Genomic DNA, 6,000 nt, shown 5'->3' with positions numbered 1-6,000 from the left:
AATTTCTTTTCAAAAGTCAACATCGTGAAAACGTTATTTGTAATACGAAAGTTGAGAGACGTTCAACTATTCAACTAGTATTCTCTGCTAATACGTTATACAATTAATAATTTTAGGTGTGAACAATTGCTCTACAGCAAATATGAGATGATTATTGTTTACGGGGTTCGAAGCTTTTTTCATTAGTCACTGGAACGGTTGAGTCGGTCGATTTGGGGAATGGAAATACCGGGGCTTGAATTTGCGCGGATGGATTATATATATATAGGCGCGGCACTGAAAGAGCCGAGGATCACGCCAGTGATATTTTTATTACGGTTAAAACGCGAACGTTTCAACGACCAAATTTACCGTACGTACCGTTCGATTTTTACAAAATAAACGAAAATGGTACGTGCCGAAACTGAACACAGCGCGAACACTCGAACGTGACAACGAAAACACAGAAATGAAATGTACTGTGAGAATGTCACATTGTGCGAATGATGACATACTTTCCTCGTATAATTCACGTATTTCATGCTCGATGCTTTTCCCGTGTATGTAGACATGTACTAAATCGTTAAACTTCGATTTTACATCGAATGCGGAACAATTAAGGTCTGAAATCGAACACCCTTTTACACTCCGAGAATAGAAACGGAAGGGAAACACTGACAACATTTTTACCGTTTACCTACAACTGAACTCCGATTCGAACAAAAATCATTAGACGCTCGTTACACCGGCTTATAGCTATGGACTAAAATAGCCTCGGCTGATATAATGGTCCTCCTTTATTATTCGTCAGTTTCACCTGAAATTGCCGCAAATTACCATTTTGTTGGAACAACTGTGTTTGCCTGCGACAAATTTCCCGAATCCATCGTACCTTTTCGATCAATCGTACATTTTTAGACCACGAATACGTTGATACCGAACGTCGTGAATGACTACTCGCAAGCTTTCTCTTCGCGGCATTCATAACTCAGCCAACTAGGCATAGCGGAATGAATAAACTATGGAATGAATGAATGAATTCATGAATGATCGCGACGGTTATGTAATAGGTTCTCATATTCGCAGCCTGTTATTTATCTACTGTAATTATTAGCTGTGCAAAGCTTCCTTCGTTTGCCAAAAGAAGAGGAAAAAAAAATAGCGAGTATAAGCGCACCGTGCTCTTACCGATAAATGTGAAATACGTACCCTATAAATTCAACGATATTGGCTGAAACGTGCATGGATTCGCAATTTTCGCAGAAATCATACAGAACCACAGAATTCTACAGAAAGGAGCGACACGTGGTTCCGCCATCAGATTTTCCGTGCTCCGGCAGAAGGTTTAAAAGCTTGAATGGAGGCCGAGCTTTTATGTGCCTGAAGCCTGGATGCGAGTAAGTTGGCGATTCGCGTTTAACCCTCGGGGAATATCGCATGGATGGCGGTAAGTCTCGCAGGGAGGAAGCAGCGGAAGAATTTCTATCCATCAAAGCGAGAGACCCGTTTCGATTTCAAGCTAAGGTCTCGGCTTTTGAAGGTCGAATAATTTTAAAAGATACCGCCAGAGGGAGAGAGAGAGAGAGTGAGAATAAAAAAAGGAATGAGAAAAGAAAAAATACACTAACCAGTGGACGGAATATATTTATGATAAATTTAGAACGTTGGCTCTGCCAGAAGAAAACCGATCGCGGTGATCATCGCAGTAACAGCGGTGTCAAATCGCCCTCGCGATGACCTACGCCATGTTCAAAAGAGTATTCTTTTTCTTCTTTTTTTTTTTTTACCTCCCCCCTCCCTCAAATGTAAACAAACACGACGAAACGTACGGCTCGAGGGGGTAAACCTGTGTAAACTATCGCGGATTAAAAATAGTTGTTACACCTTCCGAACGGCTTGCCCCCCCTCTTCGGTTTCCACTTCAATTCCGTTCAATTATCAGCCGGAGGAGATAGGCAGGAAAGTGTGAAAAAATTCAAAAAATCGAGCCTATCTTCGACGGACAAACCCTTAAATTTATCGGACGATTACGCGGACTCAAAGTGATTTCGCTAATTTTAAGATCAGAGCGTATATTACGTCGACGACCTTTCCGATAATCAGGTATAACCGCCCAACTTCGGATCGTCGTCCGTGTTCGCCGACATCGAGGTAACGTTTTTACTACGTCTGCGGAATCATTTAACGGTTCGCCCAAGTGTTACCCAGTTATCCCCGGGGCGGTATTCACCAAGTGGTGGATCGTTCGGAGGGAGTCCAACGATCAGGGTAACGGCGGTGGCTAGGTGTAAGGGATGGAGAGAGAGAGATAGAGAAAGAGAGAGGGGGAGAGACAGGGAGATGGAGAGAGCTAATCGAGTTGGATAAACTTTACGACGTTGGTAACGGGGCGGCCGATCATCTTAAACGAGGAACTGCAGGGCCACTAGACCTTGTTTGCAGGCGAACGACAAGGACGGGCTCTACTAGAAACCAAATAAAGGTCCTGGACCGGGGCGGGAAATAATCCCGATTAACCCGAAGAACGAGCGAGCGTCGTGCCTGCCCGTATCGTCTGGATCCTAACTATGGATCCTTGTACCTCTGGAGGATGAGACAGAAACGGTCTCGGAATTGTGCGAAACCGAGTGCAGACGAACGGGTCTTTTCTACGATATCGAAGATCTTTCACTACCATTCAACCTCTGCATTGCCACTCGCTAATGAGAAACGAGGATAAACGCCGCCCGGAGGGTGACGTTGATGGGCAAACACCGGCACTTGATTATCTACCCGGTGTCATTCACGTTTTCACCCGTATTACAGACGATGACTCTCATCACCGATGCGGTTGTTCGTATTATTATATACGCGTCGCACACGCACCTTCTTTGTACTGTTACAAAGGGTGAAATCAAACGTTTTTCCACCCTTTTTTCTAATGATCTGGTACTCGTCGAAGATGAAAGATATACAGGAGCTCTCATGTGTTATAAAATGAATAAGTTTGCCGCGTAAACCAACGGTATTGAAAAACCAGTCCTGTTTAAGACTTCAATTGTTAAACGTATTTTTCTCATGTTTTAACGTTGCGATACTGCATCTATGCAACTCTAACTAAAATATCGTTCCAACGGAACGCGTCGAACTATTTTCGATTCTTCGTTAGAAATTGGCACAGAGACTCGAAATTGAACTATCTAACATTACTCGAGCGCGGGATATTTCGACGCGATAATTCGACTCTGAAACTACAATCGAGGGTTGATTCGAGAACGGTGTAACGAAGCTGAGGGTCGCCTTTCACTGGATCTTAATAATGTGCGGTATTTTCCCGAGTGAAAGGCCTCGAAATCGACGTTAATTTAACGCCTATTATTACCATTATCCTCGGTATTCAAATTGCGGTGTAACTTTTTTACTTACGATGAACTTCGTCTTGACGTTACGCTGACTACGCATTCTGTGATTTTCAAGCCCGGGAAAAGACTCGAATCAATCGTTTGCGTTAAATTGAAGCTGTTAACGTTATCGTAACGAAATATCGCAAAGAATTTCACTATTTTCAACCTTCCAATACCTTTAAAAAAAACTTGAATTCCAAAATACGAGTGTGTCTCATTTTGCCTTAGTTTATAACGGTTTGTAACGTGAGCGTTTCGTTTTCACATTAGCCGATTGGATGCACCTGTACGTCAAGCGCATGATTCGTATCCTCAAAAATGGAATCTCATCGAAACGAGAGCGAAGTCTGCAAGGTGCAGAAGTGAGATGGGTGCGGATAGTCGTAAAGGAGGATGTGGAAAGCCTACCTTGCGAAAAGGGCGTGTGCGTGGCGCTCGGCATTGTCGTAATCTTAGGGGGATGGAGTTGGCAGTGGTGTTTTCGATCGCTGTTATAATCGTTGAGATTGCGTTGAGCAGCAGCAGCCGTACCGGTCGCCCCGCGGTCATCTCAGCACCGCCACGCCGATGATCATCCTCTGAACAAACACTCCAATTCGCGAGGAACGCGGCCGATCACGCCATCGCCCCTGCGAACAAAATCGAACCAGATACGTTGGTTAGATCGGATCTATACGATCACTCTACCCAGGTACAACGTGCGTGGATGTATTCGTCTGTCAGACGACCCACGCCCATCTTCCATGCAGGCATGTTGTACGCGAGAGACGGTATTACTTTTTCAGATAATTAACAATGGACCGTCTCTCCGTATCGTCCTGACCCGGGTAGCGGCTCCTGTACATGATTAAACGAGACACAATGGATGACCGAGGGCAAGATAGAAGCGGAACGTCGTATGGGCGACGTTGGTGAGCTGAGGGTATCGCAAGAAGAAAAGGGTTATACGTTGCTATCGAGTTTTCGCACTGGTTCTATTCTGTACGTACAATATTTCATAGGTATACGTACACCTGCGTATTGTTATACGCATCCTATTGACATCGGGAGAATTCATTTTCTTCCTTTGTCCTCATTTTCAAACAAGTTATTCTCTCTATTATACTTTCGACACGCCTAACGTTACCTACAGTTACACTGAGAGAAATTTTTAGTTCCGGTTACCGGTCAGTCCTTAAATATTTTCATTTTTTACCACAATCCAAAAATATAGTTCTAGGTAGAAAATGAAAATTAGTTTTCTAGCTGTTACCGGAAAGTCTGGTATCCGTTGCTGTTCTTTCTCGTTACGATCTCTGTTGATATATTTTCTTGCAACTGTTGCGAAAATTTAATGCTTGTGCAACGATAAATTGACGTCAAAGCCTTGTTTAACTAAAAAATTAGAGTAAAGCGAACAAACTGATTTTGCGTTGCGATTACCAAAAAATTTTTCTCAGTGTACGGAACATTGAGGAGAAATTTCATTTTCTTCAGTTGGTGCAAAAATTTCTCTCATGGTACAGTGGGTATCTCGTTGCTGTAACGGTTAAATTCAAATAGTTTTCAAATTTATACAAACAAATGTGGTACAGTTGTTACGAGCTATTTAAAGTGCGATTACATTTGCCCGTGGCGTAAATTTTCTGGTTTTAGGAACGTTGATCGATACGTTTGTTTAGTTTAATATACAATTTTTCAGATAAACAACGCCTTGACATCAATTTACCGTTGTAACAACGTCAACTTGTCGCAATAGTAACAAGAAAATATATGACGAGGAAAAAAAAAACAATAACACAAACTAGATTCTGCGTTTAAAGTCTAATAGTACAAAATTTATTTTAATTTTTTACTCAAAACTAAAATATTCTTCAATTACGGTATGAAACTGAATTAGTTACGAGACTGTAGAAAAAATATTTCAATGCGCGTTGGAAAAATTTGACAACACGGTTAACGCGGAAAAAGATTAGTCACACCGCCTGAAGCGATAAATTTAAATATATCGAGTCTCGAATGATACCGACATGGAATATACATACCATAGATAAGGGTTTGACTGAATAAGAGCAAACCGTAAGTTCTGCCTTATATACCTTCGACGCTCTTGCATTTCAATGCTATAAAAAGCCTCGGATCGATATTCAAGCGAATCTTACGCTAGGTCGAGTATTTATGGCATCCAGGAGTTTATTTGCGTTTCAAAGGTATACCTTGTAATAAACCCTGCACACAGAAGTCGATATACGATTGCGATACGGCCGATGGCGTGTACGCGCGTATTTACCCCTTTCTCGGTCGCTTCTCGATTATCATCGTCATCGTCGTCATCATCGACATCATTATCATTGCTGCTATTAATAACGGGGTAATCGATTGTTCGATCGGCGTGATCAGTCACGGTCTCGTTACGAGATACCGATTCGTATACAATAGTTTAATATACGAACATCGGAGAACGCTAGAATAGAAATTCGCACGATGTGTGTACATACATAATAATACAGTGCATCCTATCGAACATAACGAGGTTCAAGTTACTCGTCGAAAACGTTCCGCGTATCGTGACTTTGTAAGAATGACCAAAAATAATATTTTTCCCCAATTAATGGAGTGTAATCGATCATTTTACAAACTCGAATAATCCGACCGACTC

The sequence above is a fragment of the Neodiprion lecontei genome, chromosome 6, assembly GCF_021901455.1.
Source record: "Neodiprion lecontei isolate iyNeoLeco1 chromosome 6, iyNeoLeco1.1, whole genome shotgun sequence".
Taxonomy (NCBI): domain Eukaryota; kingdom Metazoa; phylum Arthropoda; class Insecta; order Hymenoptera; family Diprionidae; genus Neodiprion; species Neodiprion lecontei.
Note: the sequence above shows the minus strand (reverse complement) of the source record.